Genomic DNA, 19,205 nt, shown 5'->3' with positions numbered 1-19,205 from the left:
AAAGGTAGATCTAGCTACCTCGGGAGCAGCAGGTTCAGTGAGAAACACTGAATATAAAAATAAAATTTAAAAAGGCAAAGTAGCTGAAGAAGACTGTAGCCTATACACAGAGAGAGACAAATACAGAACACAAAGAGACACATAAATATATATAGAGAGACAGACACATAGCCAGAGAGACAGACAGACACATACAACAGACATACAGAGGCACACGTATACACACAGAGAGACACAGAGACACACACACCACAGAGACAGACACATACAACAGAGACACAGAGGCACATATGTATACACAGAGAAAGACACACACAGACACCTACATACAGAGAGACAGACAGACACACACACACACAGACACATACATACACAGACACATACATACGCAGAGACAAACACACACACACAGAGACAGACACATGCATACAGAGAGGCAAACACACACAGAGAGAGACAGACATATACAACAGAGACACAGAGGCACACACGTATACACACAGAGAGAGACACACACAGACACATACATACACAGAAACACAGAGACAGACAGACACATACAGCAGAGACACAGAGGCTCACATGTATACACATAGAGAGACACACACACAAAGAAACAAAAGGAGGAAGTATCCAAGGTCATTTTCAAGGCCAACCTGGGCTACAGGAGACCATGTTCTAAGACACACACAAACTTCACCCTGCACTGAAGTTTCATTTTACCTCCAAGAGGACGAGACACTGACTAAGACAGGAGCTGACGTCAGGGATGCTTTTGGAAGGACAAACTTTAGGATGAAGAGCAAGCATTTCTTTCCTCTGTGGTCCACAGCATCTGTTTCCACCTCTGACCAAATATGCATCTCTTTAAATATTTAATTGACTCATTCACTTCAGCTGGTATTTTCAACTCTGTTCTTAAGAAAGAAATGTGTTATGTTTTAGACTCTGAACATGGAAATTATGTGTATATCTTAGAAACATCTCCATTTAAAGAAAACTCTGGAGCCTTTTAGCCCTACAAGAGAATAAACCATCTTGTATTACTGTGTCTCTGAAATGTCCTAAACACATAAGCTTTTGCTGGCATTTCAGAGGATGGTATAGATATTTCCCCCTCCTTTTTAAAAAAAAGATGAATATTCATCCTTTTCCAGTTTGTTTAGGATGCTGATAAACAGGGCTGGCAAGATTGCTCAGTGGGTAGAGTACTTGCGGGGGAGGTTTAAGGACTGGAGGTAGCTCCCCAGCTCTGTGTAGATCCTGACAGTCATGGCAGCCCAGCTGTAATCATAGAGACAAGGGGTTCCTGAAGTGAGCTAGCTTCCTTGGGTAGCCGAATCTTCAAGCCATGGGGTTAAGTCAGAGACCCTGCTTCATCATATAAGGTGCCCATCAATAGACAAGATTACTGATATCAGCCTCTGTACTCAACATGTGTGTGCATACATACTTGCACACTCACATGAATACATGTACCCACACACACACAAGCATGCACACACACAGACACAGGCAGATGCACACATGCACATGCACACACATACACCAAAAGTATACTTTAATAAGCTTTCCTTTTAAAATTCTACTCTAAATCTTGAAAATAAAATAACAAGTTCCCAGCCGATATTGGAAAGGTGAGTAGACTCTTTTAGAGGCCCAGTTGACTCTAAATTGAAATTAAAATTAGTGGCATACGATACAAAGCAGGATGATCCTCTGTAAAGTTGCAAATCTCAGAAATTTTGGTGTCAATCAGTCATCACTCCGTCACCCTCACATGGTTTTCTGCACACAGAGGAGAGCACTGGTCCCGTCTATAGCAGAAGGGAAACAAAGGGCCACCATAGTGACCTGTTTATCAAGGAGCTTTCTCAGAACCGGCTTCACCCCTTTGTGTAGAGGGAGAATGTTGGAGCTGTGGAAGTCTTAATGTGACACTCCTTCTATAAGATGGTTCCTTGGGGATCCCCATTGGAGAATTCTGCCTAAGTCTGGTGTTTGCAAATATCATCTTTGAGAAATTGACTGTATGGGTAGAGGAGAGTGGGTTTCTACCTGTATCTGCAACTTGTACTATTGGGGAGAAACAACTTTCCAGGGCTTAGGAGAATATGGAGGTTGTATTAGTTTTTGTTATTTGACTAGTGTCATTTTCTTTGTTATTTAAAAAAATCCATGTCTCCTACCAGAACACTAGATATATTTAGATTTCCTAGGTATATGCCAGTGATCGGCTGCAATTATGACATGGTCAGAGCAGGACTTCTTCAAGACAATGGAATAGGTGACACCTTAGATATGTGGCTGGTTCCTTTGCCTGGCCTTGTGAGCACAGAAAACCATGGTTGTTCTTGGCTGTCTATTCCTTAGGAAATAAAGATTCATGTGCATGCAAAGATCTCTGATCTCTGTCTTTATGGTTTTTGTTCTTTGAGATAAGTAGGAACTTATTTTCCTTTACCTCCCACCATTATCCTCAGACCTTCATCCAGTTAACCCATCATCTGATACATAAGAACATTATAACTTAAGTAAGTTCAGCACAGACAGGCATGCAATCACTCAGCCAACGTTTCAAGAGCCCTGCCAGCTTATAAACATTTACAGGGCTGCAGAGATGAACAAAACATGTGTAGTCACTACCTGTAAGAGCTTTAGAAGCCTGCAAGGAAGCCCAGATCTGAAAATCAGCAAAGCGCTTCAGTGGAGTATTAGCTGGTCAGGAGCAGTCTCCAGCCTGGGGCACAGAGGAGCTGCCCGAAGAGCTGCTGGGTCTCAGAAGTGCACTGGCTAGCAGGGCACTGCTAGCCTGAAAGTCCACACAGAATACAGCCCTTTGCCAGATGTGCCATTCATCCTAACACATCATTTCCATTCGGAACAGAGAGGTTGGTGCCATCGCTGAGTACATGGTGCTTTCCCCAGGCTCCAGTGTGCTCCCATCGTGTCTGCCTGGGATGGTGCTCCACTGCCTGCTCTCTGCTGTGAGCAGTACTGGGAAGGTGAGATGCTAAACACTCCAGCCACTCCCTCAGCACACTTACAGTCGTGCCAACTGAGAGTGCTCAGTCTACCGTACCTGGACTCAACGTAACTTAAATTTATTTGACAGCTTCATTCACTTATATAATAAAGTTTAGTCATTTTTACCCCACAGTCTTCTCTCCCTCCTTCTGGGGTTAGAACTCTTCTTAACGAGTCCTCCCCCTGCTTCTTTTCTACTTTCATGGTGTGTGTGTGTGCGTGTCTGTGTGTCTGTGTGTGTCTGTGTCTGTGTGTGTCCGTGTCTGTGTGTGTCTGTGTCTGTGTGTGCGTGTGTCTGTGTGTGTCTGTGTGTGTGTCTGTGTGTGTCTGTGTCTGTGTGTGTGTAGCCAGCCTTTGCATGACTTTTTTTTTCAGTGAATTCTTTAGTTATGATGCCCAGTCACTTTGCATGCTCACACACTCAGCTAGGCACATGTGAACATTATTGTTTGTGTCTACTTAGAAGAAATTCAGATGTTAGTTATACTTGACTGTGGGAAAATCATGGACGGTGATGCCAGTTTTCTCATTTGTAAGATGTGGATAAAACTGGGTCTAATTTACCTAATGGAGTAAATAATGTGGTGAAGTGCAGTGAGCTAGCCACACTAGGCAGTGGTGGCACACACCTTTAATCCCAGCATTAGGGAGGTAGAAACACGAGTGATGTGACTGGCGTCTGGACAGAAGAATGTAAGGCAGGAGGAGACAGGGGCTCAGCATCCAGTCTGGGGATTCCCAGGGACAGGATTGCCCATTCCATTTAAGGATTCGGGGGAGGTAAGAACTAGTGGCTGACTGCTCTGCTCCTGTGATCTTTCATCATTTACCCATATATCTGACTCGGGGTTTTATTAAAACCAGTTGGAATTCGACTACAGTAAAATGTTTGTGTCTCCATGGGAACACTAAGGTTATTATAGTCACTGATAGGATTTTCCAGTCATTGTTACTGGTCACAGGCATTATATCTGCAAAGATAAAATTTCTGTAACAACGACACTTTAGGTAGCTTTGATTTGGCTTAATCCAAACTTTCGTTGCAGTAACTTTAAGGTTGCAGTCCTTCAAAAAAAATACCTATTTTGTTCACCCAGGTTTGGATCATCCTATTGTAAAAGGGCTATGTGATAGTTTGGCCTCTTCTGATAAAAGTACTAGAGCAGCAAAAATTCTTTTTTAAGAGCCAATAAGAGTGTCAGGTCAATATGGCAGCTCCCCTGCTGTCTCTATAGGGTTCATTTGTCTCTGGAGAGAGAAAGTGCAGATCTGAGGTCTGACCAAACCTGGATGGCTTCTGAACGCCACACAGAGGTTTCCAGTAAAGAGGCCATGTTTGTCTTAGGCATACTGAGACTCTGTTTTTGAAAAGTCTGCACTACAAAATTCCCATTTAGTTTATTTTTGGCTTGAGCCTGCTTTGCTAGTAAAAATAAAACTATTTTTGTAATATTGCATGTAGTATTTCTATCCGCAGTTGAGAAGGACTCACAGAAAATAGTCCACGGTAGTAACTGCGTCTGCATGAAGTGTGCAGATCATTGCAGAACAGTGCTTTAGATAAAGCTTTCCAAGATGGCCCATTTCAGCTACGTCATGGGTCAGGCTCACGTGATTCCTGCCCCACCCCACCCCCACACTCATCCCCTTTTGCTTGCGTACAGTAAGCCCTTGGCTTCTTTAATCCTGTGTGTGTGCATTGACGGTTCTCTGTCAATTGTCTGTGGTCTCATTTACCCACAAAGGCACTGCATAAGTGTCTGTATCAAGGGTCCTCTTAAGAGACAATGGACTGCTCTTTTTAGGAGTTGTATGTTTCTCTAACAACCCCGTTTCGAACGTTGAATATTATCCACATACATGTTGCAGAAACTGAAAGCAATCTCGTGTTTAATGTAAAGAATCCTTAAGTTTTGAAGAAGCAGTAGCTGGCCAGCAGGTGCCATGAACCAGGATACTTTGAAAAACAGCGTTCCTTCCGTGATCCGTTCAGCTCACCTTTTATTGTCGGGTTTTCATGCTCCTTAGGATGAAAGACACAAACATATTCACACTTTCCTAAGACCACAAATGATCCGTGTGTTTTCCCTGCCTGTCCCTGGCTGCCTCCTGTGTTGGTTTTAACATTAAAATGCTGCTGGCTCATCCAGTTACATTTACCTTCATCATCAACCTCCTTTTTTTCTCCATGTGACTACAAAACCCATGGCTCCCAGCAAGCCAGTTGCTACAGTAGAGAGATGGGGTAGGCCACTATTTTGAAGAGAGGACGGTCCCCATACTCAGGGCTTTGGCTTTTTTAATAGCTGGGATTTGGGAAGAAACATGGATTTCCTTCCTGAGTGGTAAAGACAATGGCCACTTCCTAATCCTCTAGGGTAACTCAAGCTAAGTCCGTGTGGTCTTGAAGTCTCTGCACACTAAGGTTTTGCTTTGCTTCAGTTGTCTACAATGCCTCGTTTCCCATTTCTAATATCCTCATAGGCATGTTTATCCTTTCTGTTTCTTTCTGAAACCCAGATTCAGTGGTCTTAGGACCAGATCGGCTGTGTACAGTCCTGTCTGCTCTTTTTGCGTGTGGAGTTGCCCCGAGGCTTGTTTTGTTTACTGTTTTGCAGACCTGATTTGCCATGGTCCACGTCCTGTATTCTGCTAGACTGCATTCTTGATTTCCCAGTAGGGAAAGCACTCTCTGCCTTTTCGCTGGGTAATTAGTTACCTCATTTCAAAAGGGGAGTTTCTGAGATGACTTTGTCACATGTCCATGTCTGCTGTGGAGGTTGAAACCCACTTAGTTACCTGTTTATCCACGTGCTAAATGCGTAGTTACTCACGATGGAAAGTTTGAAGTATTTGAAGGACAGTGCATTTGTACCATTTGTGTAATTTGACCATTTGTACTCAGCCACCGAGAGATTATGTGTTAGTTTATTAGTGAGAAAAAACCAGGGTGAGATGATCCTGTTTGGCTCCATAGGAGGTAACGGTGTTCTCTGTTCCTAAGGCAGAGTCTCTTGTATTTCCAGAGCCTTCACAGCACATTTCTTTGAAGAGTGCTTAGCTAATCCTCTTGCTAAGTCAGCAGAGCCACTCCAGCCACAGAGAGCAGAGAGACATTAAAGCCTGACTGTTGTTACTGTCCCAGAGTGGAGAAGGGCAAACACCAGACTGTTCTCTGAGCTGTGGGGCTGGGGTCATCTCCCTCAGCAGCTCCCTTCTGTGACTCCTTTGCTGCACGTTACCCATCCCCGGCCCTGTGATCCCACTCAGCCTTGGTCAAAGCCACACCTCCTGTGTATCTTAAATGGCTTCCTTTTGCTGCCATCTCCCAGAGCTGCTAGTTCCCTTACTTCCCACCTCCTCACGTGACCTTCTTTTCGATGGGGTGATTTCAGTGACATCACTACAAGTATACGCTGTGAAAAGAAATGAAATGGACTTTTAATACTCATAATGCGCATGTGAACAAAGTTGCTTTAGAACATGTCCATGTCTAAAATTTTATGAGAACAAATTTTATGATACTTTAAAATAAAAAAAAATACATGTTTTGGGCTCAGGAGGCTGAGGCAGGAGATTGCGGGTTCAAAGCCTGTCTGGTTCACAGAGTGATTTCAAGGCCAGCCTGTTCATCTTACCAGACCCTGTCTCAAGTAAAAATAAGGAGGGCTGGAGATGTAGCTCAGTGGTAGAGCACTTAGCCAGCACGATGGGTCCTTAGGTTCAGTCCCCAGTACTGCATGAAAAGGAGAAAGGGGACAGATACTCCCATCCAATCAAGGTGGCTGTGGCTGCCTACTCTGAGGAGCCTGAGAGACCCACAGAGACCTCCAGGGGAGACAGCAGTGGGGGATGAGCCTGCAGAGTGGGCAGTGTCTCCAGAACAGATGAAAAAGGTAGTCTCATGGGAAGATGCTTTTAAAAAGTGGCTTTCTGGAATTGGAAAAAAAAAAAAGATGGAAGCAGATCACATGGCTGAGAAAAGTGGAACCGGAGACACAGAGTTGGTGACAGTTACGTGAGTTTGGCCTCAGCAGACAAAGGGACATACCATTGCCGAGTAGGGTGGGTCTCAGACTGCCGGGAGGCTGAGGTCACCACTGGCCCACCTGGCCCTACCGCTGCCCGCTAGGCTGGTGTGTCCCCTGCCTTGGCCCACTCATTCTGCTTAGAGAGGAGAGCTCAGGGCCTGTGTGAGATGAAGAATGGCTCATTTTCTGAAGTAAGCCTCCATGAAAGACTCCCATGGTCTGTGCTGCCTGCCAGAGGCCATGTTGATGACCAAGATCAGGGCTGCCATCAGCTGTTATGGGCGAGAAAGCTTCTTTTGCCGTGATGTTGATGACTGCAGACTCATAGCTGAGAATGACAGACATTGAAGACTTCCGTGACAACTCCTCCCAAAGAAAAACTGGGATAAAGATGCTGAAGTATAGCTCCTCACAGTTCATGACCTCTGGTGGGGCTAGGGGAGGAGGACTCAGTTTCTTGGAGGGGTTGGCTACGGGGAGTTTGACCATGCTCCAGTAAGTATATTTTAGCACAAGTTGAACTTGGTGTTATTATTGTTGTTTGCGGGGGTGGGGGGTGGAGCGCAAGTGTTCAAGGGTGGACCTGGAAGGAATAGGAAGTGAGTGTGATCTGGGTGCATTGTATGAAATTCTCAAATAATTAATAAAAATATTATGTTGGGGTAATGGGGAGAGGGAGAGGTAGAAATATAAAGTTAATTGTTTTGTTCATCTATTCTGGCAGAATTCCCCAGGACTGGATAAAAAGGGGGGAGGGAGGAAGAAGAGGTTGTGGGGGTGTTGCTCATTTGATTTGGCTCCTGTCTCTTCTCTGTTGGACGTGGGCTGTCCTTCTGCCTGTCCGGTGCATGCTCCGTTTCTGTCCACCCTCAGGGTCCCCTCCTCTCATCTAGCCCGAGTCCCCTGTTTGCTTTCATGACATCACATACCTTGGCAGTGTGATGCTTGCCACGGTCAGGTTTCAGTTGTGTGGCTAAGCCATTAACATCTGTCGCACCTCTAATCTGTAAGCTCTTTAGACCAGCAGATGTTTGTCTGTCTCTCAGTGGCCAGTACAGGAGCAGCCACATGGGAGGTTTTCCATGCACAGTTGTCGAATAGTCTTCTCCAGATGTGTCTGGGGCCCCAGGATGGCCAGTAGATCCTTCCCGACTATGGTAACACTTACTAGGTTGAAGCATGCCGTCTGAGTGACTCTCTGCTCTAGGGTGACTCAGCCTAGCTCTGGTCATTGGTCCCTGCAGTGAATTTGCAGTTGTTCTCAGCAAGCTGAGAGCCAAAATATGTAAAACAACTGTCCTGGACAGCACTGCTGTTGAGCTCCTGAATAATCCAGTCATGGGACCTCTCTGCCTCCTGACACCTCCACTCAGGGAAATAATAAAGTCTCTTGTTTGGTCAGGTCACATTTAGATTTCTCTCATAATAGCGTTCTCCGATACAGAATGTCACAAGTGAGTGACAAAAGAATAAATGGACAGCTTTATCTCACTTGGTCAATTTTCAATTCCTCGAGACCCTGTGTAATTTAGTCCTTTCCACGAAGTTTGCCTAAGCAAGCACGATGCTCAGCATTGAACCCAGTTTATTTCGAGACTCCCTTCCTTCACTAAATGCCCTGTAACCTGAATCTGAACTCCTATCCCTCACCCCTCACCCTTTGGCTCTGCACTTAGTTCATAACTTCTCGGGGGCAAGTTCCTCTGTGAGGAGTTTGAGAGTCAGGTGAAGTCTTACCAGCAGTTTCCTGTTTGTGAGCCTCTGAGCTGGTGACATGTGCAGGCAGCTTTGACAGGTCTGTAGGTGTTGCCAGATGTGGCTCTGAGTCACCCCCTCTGCTAGCTAATTCCCCAGAGCTCTTCATCTCCCCAGCCAACATCCCTTGCTGTACCACTTTTCCTTGTGTGGGGATGAGCTGTTCATGGCCCGCCCACTTCATGCCCCACCTGCCTTAGGTGGAATGCACTTAGGGACCTGCTCTCTCTCTCTCTCTCTCTCTCTCTCTCTCTCTCTCTCTCTCTCTCTCTCTCTCTCTCTCTCTCTCTCTCCCTCTCCCTCTCCCTCTCCCTCTCCCTCCCTCCCTCTCTCTTTCTTTCCCCCTCCCTCCTTTATTTCATTTTCTCCCTCCCTCCCTCCCTCCCTCCCTCCCTCCCTCCCTCCCTCCCTCCCTGCCTGCCTGCCTGCCTGCCTGCCTGCCTGCCTGCCTCTCTTTAGCATGGGATAGCCACTGTGCAGGAGAACTAATGTGCTTCTGAGCATATTCTATGTGAAGAACTTTGGCTCTGTATTCCTGTCTGCTGTTTCTTTAGACAATCCCCACAACTAAGTATAACACGACATAACCTAAGACATGAAGGACCTTAAGTAAGTACCACCTGAAACATGAATACTTCAATCTTCTCTCCTACTCTCTTGATTTCCCAGCCCTTTGGCAACAAGGAGTAGACAGCCGCCTGCTTTTGTACAATGCTCCCTTGGCAATAAACCATGGGGGCTAGTAGGTAGGTTACCCACTGTGAGCGTATGACTGTGACCATGCCGTGTGGAACAAACACTGGGTTCGTAACGTAAAAGTTGGTGTCCTTAAACAGAAGTAGGAACCATCCATTTGGCCCATCTAGACTCTCTGAGACTCAGGATTCAGTTCTTGCTGCCAAGAATTGAAAGGTGGGCAGGGCCTAACATAGATGCAATAAAAGTGCTGCGTACCCCTGGGAAGCGCCTGGCAGAAGTGTGGGTGTTAAAAGGCACAGAACAAGAACCTTCTCACACTACCCTGAGCCCTCCTTGGTGTCCCACGCCTCTGAGGATGGTCATTGATTGGCCCCACATATACTAGGATGGGTTCCCCTATATCTTAATACTTTTTTTTTTGTTTTTTTCGAGACTGGTTTCTCTGTATTGTTTTTGGAGGCTGTTCTGGAACTCGTTCTGTAGACCAGGCTGGCCTCGAACTCACAGAGATCCACCTGCCTCTGCCTCCTGAGTGCTGGGATTAAAGGCGTGTGCCATCACCGCCCAGCTTAATACGTTTAATAGAAGTATTTCCTTCCATGACCTCCAAATTGTCACTTCAGAAAAACTGTGCTTGTTGCTATTCAGGGAACTTCACTGGAGTCTGGGAACAGGGCTTTACACAATACCAACATCTGTCTCACCCACCCTTTTTCTTACTGTGTCAGCCAGCACATTGTATGGAGCTTATACTCAGTTGGGGAGGAAACGAGGAAGATGCAAGCAAAGGACAGCCTGTTGGAACCTGATCATTGCTGTGAAGAAAAGCCGCATGTGAGAATGCGGCGTGTATGGAGACCAGCAGGGGTTGAGTTTGCACTCAGGTAGCCAGCACACCCCTCCTGGGTACCTGGCTCATCACCGTCGTTTCACAGAGTGCTGCGGTGGCCTCTGTACTGCAGACATGAATCTGATGGCATGAAGGGAGATCCGCTAGAGGCCGACCCTGATGGTGCGATGCTTGCAGAGCAACGCAAAGGTGCTCTCCCCTTTCTCCGACATTCTTGGGTCTAGTGTAGGTCCCTTTTCTGAAAGGAATGTTTATCGAATGACAGCTAAGCATATCCCTGACGCCTTCTGACAGGTGTTCGCAGTTAAACACAGCCAGCTTCCTTCCCTATAAGACCAAGAGGTTCATCCAGCATGTTTCTTTTTAAAAGTTCTGAGAAGGCCCCCTTCGTTGATTGTCCAGCCCTCTTGAGTGATTTGCAGCCCTGCTGCTGCTCCAGCCCTGTGGGAGAACCTCATGCTATGGGTAATTTAGCCCTTTTAACATGTGTGCTATGATTTGGTAGTGATCTGAGCTGTTACGTCTTAGGCATGGAACTTATTATAGCCATATAAATGGCAGAGCACAGATTGTCTCCTTCGAATAGCGTTGTATTTTTGAAAGCCAGCTTTCATGTGCGCTGTCCCTTCCTGTGTGTTTACCATGTGGCTGGATGTGTGGATGATCCTCCCCTGTGCTCTGGAATTCTGGGTATTTTTCTCCATGACAGCTTGACCACACCCTCCTTTTCTGCATTCCACTTTGGTTTTCTCCTGGATATCACAGAGTGTGACTTCTTCACTCAGCCGAGTCTGTAGCCCAGAGGCTTCCCACAGGCCTCTCCATTGTCAGGACCTTGTCTAGATGACCTCGTGCCTCTTGTCCATTACTGATAAAGTGCCATTCGGAAGACAGAGCAGGAAGAGTGCCACCAGACGGAATACATGACTGCGGGCAGATGTCCCTCTAAAATTGGTCTGTTGTTCTCAACACTCCACATATATAAAGGGGGGTTGGCCAGTAGAGAGATTTCTATACTTGGGGAGAGCATCCTCAGAGGGAATGGGTGTCTACCTTGGCTTATTGCAAGCTCTTCAGACTCTGAACCTACCCCTCATTGTTCTAGATTGTGCGGAATTACTTCTGTCACATTCTGGCCTTAGGCCATGTTAGTCAGCTGCTACAACAAATACATGAAATGACCAGTTTATGAAGAGAAAACGTTTGCTCTGACTCACAGGTGTAGACATCTTAGTCTGTGGTCGGTGTAGGCCTGATGGTGTGTCACGATGTGATCCTGTAGAGCATGTGGCAGGACAAAAACAACACTCACTGCATCGCTGGAGGCAAAGAGAAGAGGGGGAGGTGCCAGGGCCCCACAGAAACCTTCAAAGAACATCCGGAGTGACCTGAAGATTTCCCATCAGCCTCACTCCCCACAGGTCTGCTGCCCTCTCAGCACTGCCTCCACGGAGGAAAGGGTTTCACAGGGAAGGTGCCAGGGCCCCACAGTACTCTTAAAAGAACATCCCGAGTGCCCTGAAGATTTCCCAGCAGCCTCACTCCCCACAAGTCTGCTGCCCTGAGGAACACCTGTGATCCAAACTGCAGCAGTGACTTTGAAGATGCCGCCTGCACTCTTTATGCCTCAGTTTCTCTCCTCTGTGAAGGATACAATCAGACTTCAGATGGCCTGCAAGACTGGCTCCTGGTTCACTGTCCCTCCAGTCCCAGGACTGCCGTCCTGGTGCAGCTTGTTTGACATGAGTAGCCTCTGCCACGCCTTCACTTTTTGCCTGGCTAATTCTGTCCATGGATTAGTTCTGTTCCTTTTGCTTCTGCCCCTTCTCTGCATACTTTGCAGCCCTCATTTGCCTACTGAGGGCCATCCTGCCTGTGGAGCCCATGACTCCACTCTTGATCCAGACTGAGATCTCTCTAGGAAAAACGTAGTGTGTCCCCAAGTCCGTATTCTTACAGGAAATAGAGAACGGTGTGTTCTTAGTAGGCTGTGCAGGCTCTAATGACCAAAACTGAATTAGCTATGGACCCATGCCACAGAGACACATCCTCACATAGATGCGGCTGTCTGACCTTCAGCATAAATTGCATGGTCCACACTATGATTCTTCTTTAAAAGTAAGCAAGTGAAGCTTGGGGAGAAAAGCATTGTTTTCTCTGAGTTTTATAATACAGGAGGACAGTGACACTTGCCCCAGTACCTGGGAATTCTTAACAACCATGGTATACAAAGACCCAGTATGCAGTGCCAGCATAGACAGTTTGGAATCCACACAGGAAAACTCTGGATTTTGAAAAGCAGTCCTGAAGCTATCACAGTCTAAAGTGTATCCGTTAGCATTTCTTTTTCAGTTGCTACCAGTGTGGTGAAAAGAAAGTCTGCTTTCTGTGCAGTGTAACTTAGTATGACTGCAAATGGGATGCAATGTTAGAATGACTGGAAACCAAGGGAATCAGACACTGCGTTGCTTACTGATAGCGAATAATATGTAGCCAGCAAGGTCTGATGTCATGCATTTTGAAGAAAAGGTACTTAGAAATACAAGTATTCCTATTGGAAAAGAATCTCTTGAGTGTAATATGCCATGCCCAAAGTCACAAGGTAAATGAAACACTGGATAATGTTACATGGTTGTGTGAGTCATGTCCATAACTGTGATTGACACCTATATTTTATATGAAATGTCCATAATCTGGAAGAGATACTATTTAAACATACTCTTAAATATGAATATACTCTTAGTAAATAGAATATGAAAGTAATTCCTCCTTTGTGTTTCTTGACAGCATCTTAAATGGTATGTGTGTACTCATGAGACTTCCAAGAAAGAGTATTTTGTAACTTCCTGATTAATGTATTCTAGTGTTTAATTAGAGTTGATGTGTGAACCCTCACTTATCTAATTTAAATCTTGCATGCTGTAGCTTGTCTACTTCCGTACACTTCCTATAGGATACTAAAGGCAGCTGACTGTCATTATCCATGAGGACATTCACAAAGCTCTCCATGTATGTGAAATGTTAGTATTATAATCGACAGCAAGTGTACCTCCAAATAGCAGTGAGTCTTACTGTAGAGAATTGAGCCCAGCCTGTTGTGACTTTAAATGCATGGTGGTCCTTCCTTTTGATGAATGAATAGTACTAATGTGATTTAGGTGGACAAGACAGACAGAATTCATCTATTATCTCTCTTAACATTTCTGGTGCCCACTTTGTGGCACTGGGTGATGATCAGAGGTGCAAATTTGAAAGTCATGGAGTCCTTTCATTTCTGGGCAAGAACTGCAAGGAGAGACCCTTGGGTGCCTTTGTTAGGCATGTGAAGGCAGTATCCTGATCTTCACAAGAGAATTCTGTGTCCTGTCACACAAGCCTGTGACATTTCCCACCTCTCCAGACGAGGCTGAAAAGATATTTCTTCAGCTTCCTCCTTGCTAGCATCTGTAGTCGGCAACAAAATCCAACAATCCGTAAGCAGGAGGCCCTGTGTCTGCCAGCACAGTGTGGCATTACCTGTGTCTTTCTGGGTCTATTCAGACATGAGCGTAGGACTGCAAGAGGCTTATCACAAGAAATAAATTACAGAGCCTTGCAGCGTGAAAATGACCCGCCAGGCATTGCCTCTGCTTCCTTTCTTTATCCTGGGTAGCAGAGACAGAAAAGAGAAAGAGATTTATTCTGAAGACACTCGAAGCTGACCAAGCAGTTTATAAATATAGATGGAATGCTGATTTATTACCGCGAAGAATATAATAGTGGTCTTGCTAAAAAAATGCCTTCAGTGACTTTATTGTTTAAAGTACAAATTATATTCTGCAATTTGGCTAAGAAGTTGTAGCAGTCAAGTAGAGATTTAGCAGGAAAAAGAGGACAAAATAGCCACAAAATTTTAAAATAATTATTTCAACAAGATTGACTGATCACTGGATTTCTCAGAACTATAAAGACATAGAAAGTAAATACAAGCAGACACACAAGTGTTTGCTTAGAATAGAAACTGGGTCAGAATAAGAATTAAGAACACGTGTTGTGTTTGTGCCTCTGATGTGAGTAGGCATGGTGCTGATCACCTTTTAGGGGTAACAGAAAACAGTCCCTTGTCCCAGGAATCTTACCACACAGTGTAGAAATAAGATAGTATAAAATAATTAGGTAGATAGCAGGATAAGATATAGAGTTCAGGAAAGGGCTGTGAAGGAGGAAGGGGTGACATTTATAACATGTTAGTTGTCAGTTTTCAAAGATGCCTCAGAGACAAGAGCTCCTGTTTGGACCTGTAGCAGTTGGGTGGTTGAGGCAGGGGGTTACAAGTTCACAGCCAGCCTAGACTACATAGCAAGACCCTATCTCATACCAAACAAAATAGAACAGATGCCTAAGATTCCTGTAGCCATGACTGAGATGATAAAGCAATTCCAGGTTGATGGCATGCCAAAAGATGGGAAGCTCTGTGCCTGCACAGGACATGGACTAGACCCTTTGATGTATCTGTTACCGTGAGGGGACCTTAAACTGCTTGCCTTGTTGCTCCGGGCTAGTTATTTAAAAACATTCTGCTCTTCCGTTTGCTTTGTTTGTTCTTGCTCTGTCACCCAGGTTGGACTCATATTTGCAATCTTCCTGTCCCAACCTCTCTGGTGCTGACATTACAGATGTGTGCCATTGTGCCCAGTGCCCTCCTACTCTTAAAAGTATCACAGTTAAATTACAGAATGACTGGTGACCATGCAAACAAGTCGCTCGGCTTTCTGCTACTGCTATTCCAGTCCCCACTGCTTTGGCACTAAGGCTCTGATTTCTGAGGTCTGACCCTCCTCGATGGCTGTGCACAATGGAAGCGCGTAACTGTGCCTCTTGCAGCTACGTATGGCTCCCCACTGAACCATGTAAGCTCCAGTACTCCCACTAGTGTAGGTCAGCTCTCCTTGGCACCATGCTGGGCTTCATGATGCTTCCTGTCTTGTCTTCCAGAAACCAGACCCACATCTTAATATAAAGGCCCTCTCCCTTTCTTCCCCAAGATGGGCTCAATGTAGTGTCTACCTCTCAGCAGATCTGAACTAATGCTATAATCCTAATACCCGGTACGTGTCCAGGAGACTAGAGGGGAAATTGGGGTTATATGGTAGACAGCTTTGAAAACTGAGTCAAGGGATTTGGATCCTGAGGTGATGAAGCCCCCTTGCCTAATGTGATCTGGACCTGTTTTTGCTCTAATTCCATACCAGAAGAGAGGCCATAGTACAGACCCCACCGTCATGTTTCCCTCCACGGCATAACCCAGACAGCGTACAGCTCAGTGCTCATCCTAAACACTTGCTTCCAGAACAGTGCTGAGAGCATAGTGGATGCTGCATATTAAAAAGAACCCCCGTGCCTTGATATCTGAAAGGATAGGATAACCAACTAGACATGCAGTTTCAAAATACAGGCTGGGGACATGGGGAGCCAAGTAGACTTTTAGTTAGGCTTTAGTTAGAGGCATAAACATGCCTCTTTTGAATCTTTGGTTTATACAATGTCCTACTGTGGTTATTCCCCTCAGTAGTGAGTCACCAGTTACAGTGTTTGATGTAGTTGAAACTCAAAATGCCACTGTTGATGTGTGAGTCATAAGCTTGTATAAATCATGGTGTCTCCAGGTCAGTGTGCAAAGGAAGTGTCAGTGTGCAGCAGAGTCCATCCTGAGAGCCAGCTCATGACCAAGGACTTCAGTGCCCCGTTTCTCAAGAAATGAGAGTTCTGGTAGTTTCTGAGTCCTTCTGGCATTGCATGAGTTAGCTAGCTAGCTAGCTATATTGTGTCCACTGTCTTTACTCACTCAGCCCTGCTAGGACTCATTCAGTGTCCACAGTCCTTTTGCTGAACATCTCAGAGGTGAGAAGTCCCACTCTAGAAGCACTTGGTTTTAAATAAGGGAAATGACTCAGAGATCTGGATGGTCCTCCCAGTCTGACATTTCAACACTAAAACCATAATCTGGTTGCATTCTTTTAAACAAATTACTGTTTTCCCTTTACCAAAAAGCAATGTGTTTATTAGATATTTTAAGAAATAAAGTGATGAAAAATTAAAACTATTTTTGTGTGTTTTGAGACAAGGTCTCACTCTGTATCCCATAGAGGTCTGAGACTCACTGTGTAGCCCAGGCCTCAAACTTGGGGCAGTCCTTTTGGTGCAACCTCCCTTGTGCTAGGATTACAGCTGTGTGCCATTATACATTGCTTTAAAACATTCCCATTTCCCCCATCCCTCTTAATTGCTGTATGCATCCTATATTTATTTCACAATCCAGAGAGATGGTGGAACAAAGAACGAACTACTACACTCACATAACCTGCTACCTTCTGTGAACATCTGTCCATGTCATTTGTTAAATGTGCTCAACATTGTGTCAGGTACCTGTCTGAAACACCCTGTGTGGCTGTGTGAAGATCATGGGGCATCCAGGTGTCTCTGCCTTAGTCCACCATTATGAACGGCAAATGTCATGAAGCTTCAGTGGGCAGCATCTTCATGCACCTGTGTTTGCACACATGCTTCAGATGGAGCTTCTGGACCAAAAGGCACGTGTTGCTAAGGCAACTATGTTGTCCAACTTCCCAGCTGGATCTGTGCATCTCCTCCGCTCGGGCTCGTGAGGCTCTGACCACTTGCTTCCTGATGGGACCAGGAGTCCTTCTTGGGGGGCAAAAGAAATGGAGCTGGAGGGCAAGCAGTTCTTTCCTCAGTCAGGTGGATCTGCCTTTAATGCTGTCCTTGAATGCAGCATCTCCCTGGGAATGAATGGTGCATATTAATTCCCAGTCACTGGACGCTTCTCTGCCTGTTAAACTGCTAACTTTCCATGTTGGAGCTGCTCCTTGAGGTGTGGGCTGCTGAAAAGCGACCTGTCTACATTTGTGTCACTAAGTTACATAGTGTCGTGTGCCTTCCTTTCATTTTGAAGCAAGAGCCTCTGTTACCTCTGTTATCGATTAATGCATTTGGCACACATGTGGTTGGTATTACTGTTGCAGATAGACACTCATGCTGGTTTAGTTGAGGTCGTCTGTAAAATTTTTGAAACATCTTTTTTTTTGGAAGACATCTTATAGATTGACATTTCGTAGCAGTGAAACCCAGATAAAAAGCTGTGCCATTGTGATAGCCTCGTAGCCTGATTCCTCTGGATGCAAGTGCTGAGGAGAAAATTGCCTGTTCTTTTTAGCAGGATGGGGACGAGCGCTGTCTTTTTTTTTTTTTTTTCAAAGCAACTGGGCCATGGTTTGTTGCTGAAGCAGGTTGATCAGGCTGTGTGTCCCTGTTTCCAGGGCAGGAAAGGCACAGACCCCTTACAGGGAGATTGTGGGTTGCCCTGGTTCCTCTGGGCCACGAAGTTACTGTTGCAGAGTCCCCCACCTTGCCTGGAATCTGGACACCAGTGCTCACTGTCGGCAAGCGGGGAAGGAGCGGCTGTTGCCGTGTGCAGCATGTGGGAAGGCTTATGGTGCAGCGATGTGACAAGCTGCGAACAGCAGATCAGCAAAGAATGTGAGATAATTTAATTGAAGAGCTTGGAGAGAGGACAGCTGAAGAACATAGCAGGGGTGTGGCAGGGAAAGGGCATCTGAGCAGGGATGCGTCATGAGATGGCATTCTGGGGACAGTGTCAAAAGCATGCTTCCTCGTTTCTCTGGCAGTTAAGGCCAATTTCCTACCCCCACATGCTTTACAAAAAGGGAAATAATTTATTTTTATTATGGCCCTGTTCTTCTTACAGCATTTTTTTTAATATCACACAGAACAAGTCACTCATCTCTATGTGAGAAGTGAACTTCCTCTTTTCTTTGGGTTTGGTATTTACTATTTCTGCCATATTCTACCCTTTCGGGAAGAATTCTTCCTCCTTCTGTCCCCCCACACCCCCAGCAGTAGAAATGAGTGGCTAGAATCAGGGGATTTGTGATTTACCTATTGGGGCTATTAAAAACTCTTTTTTTTTTCTTCTGTTGTTATTTCTTTGTCCTGAAGTGAACAACTTTTTTCACTTGTAAACTACCTTTTGAGTTAGTTTTATACACATTCCTTTTTGTTCACTGTCAGACTGTTGAACAGGTGGTGAATTTAACATTCCTATCCTTAATATCTTTCCTAGGTGCTTAAAAAAGAAAAGCAGACAGGACTCAGAAACGTCTCCAATTTGTCTAGAAATATTAAGATATTTGCTTATTCAGTTTGAAATAATTTATCATTCACTTCTCAGTTTTCGTTTATTTTTGTGGTGAGACCTCCCCACCCTTGCTGTGTATGTGGGGTGGGGATGTATGGCATGGGTGACTAAGGGATGGACTCTTTTAGAATGCTAGGCAAGCACGCCCCCTGAGCCACATCCCCAGCCCCCATGACCGCCCTGTGTGTACCTGATCATCTTTCTTAGAATGAGGTCCAGAAAGTGCGAACCCAAGTTTTAGGTCATGGTGCAGCTAGCGTCATTGAACTCTCTGTCTTCATATTTGATTCTAGGAAAGTTTCAAAACACCTCAATGTCGATCTGTTGCTCGATGTAAATAATCCACTTAGTCCTAAGGGCGTATTATAACCTAGCATGGACCTTGCACTATAGCATTATTTCTGTCTTACTATGGGTCTTCTTTGGTCACACATGATGACTGAGGATGATGGCTTAGCGAATAACACAGAACATTTCCATTACTTCAGTGTCTCCTCTCTCTGCCATTAGATCTTCCTTAGATCTGTGGGTCTCTTCGTAGAGCTACTTGCTTATTTTGGTGGGATGCCATCTTCCTTTCTTGAAGTCACCATTCCTTGCCATTGGGCATGCCTGAAGATCCTAATCA

The 19,205-nt window shown here is 45.3% G+C and overlaps 1 protein-coding gene across 3 annotated transcripts in view; it reads left to right on the top strand.

The window, feature by feature from the left end:
* The window catches only part of Bach2 (BTB domain and CNC homolog 2), a 341,086-nt gene that overhangs the window by 122,205 nt on the left and 199,676 nt on the right, over positions 1 to 19,205 (top strand). The window lies entirely within an intron of this gene.

Source organism: Mesocricetus auratus, unplaced genomic scaffold, assembly GCF_017639785.1.
Source record: "Mesocricetus auratus isolate SY011 unplaced genomic scaffold, BCM_Maur_2.0 Super-Scaffold_6730, whole genome shotgun sequence".
Classification (NCBI taxonomy): Eukaryota; Metazoa; Chordata; class Mammalia; order Rodentia; family Cricetidae; genus Mesocricetus; species Mesocricetus auratus.
This window is presented reverse-complemented; position numbering and strand designations above follow the sequence as displayed.